Below are 760 nucleotides of genomic sequence, written 5' to 3' on the forward strand. Positions count from 1 at the left end.
CAATGATCCCCAGATGGCTCTCTTCCCTTAACGACAAGCGTGGAATATTTTGTGTGTGTGTGTGTGGGGGGTTCTGTTATTTTTTTGTGGAATGTCTAAGACACATGTAGGGCTGGGCAATAATTCAATATTATTGTTGATCATCTTTCAGTGGAATCATATCGTGATGATTTTGTGATACACAATTCTGTTGTCTAAATTGAGGATAACAAGCAAATTGTATTTAAAAACTGACAAAGTGAGGCATGAAACATTTCAAGGAATACTATTTAAAAATGTCAGTTTTTTTTTTACTATCACACTTAACATTACTGTGCAGTTCAATGCGATGAACAACAATTTGATTATTAAACTTAATTTTGAATATGTAAGCCATATTGTGATATGCATCAGTATAGAAAAAAATTCTTTGATGATTATTGTGATATTGATTTCAACCATATCACCCAGCCCTAGTCACATGCCTGTATGGCAACAATTGTGTTAACTAGTGCAGTGCCCATTCGCCCCGCTTCTGTACAGAGCGCTGTTTGCTTGTTTATTCAAAGTTTATTAATATTGAACGTGTTGCATGTCCAAATTGCACCAAATCCGACACTGCACTTCCTTGGGTCCCCAGCAATACACCCGCCAAGTGTGAAGTCGATCAGACAAACAGTTCTCCAGATATGCGATGGACACACACACAGACAGAGATTCCTTGCTTTATAATATGATGTTATAGAGTAGTATAGTAGTTGTATTATTAGTCAAAGACAAT

The sequence above is a fragment of the Centroberyx affinis genome, unplaced genomic scaffold (assembly GCF_046629955.1).
Source record: "Centroberyx affinis isolate AG114_WGS23_722 - 3 ecotype Tasmania unplaced genomic scaffold, CSIRO-AGI_Caff_v1 ptg001751l_1, whole genome shotgun sequence".
Classification (NCBI taxonomy): domain Eukaryota; kingdom Metazoa; phylum Chordata; class Actinopteri; order Beryciformes; family Berycidae; genus Centroberyx; species Centroberyx affinis.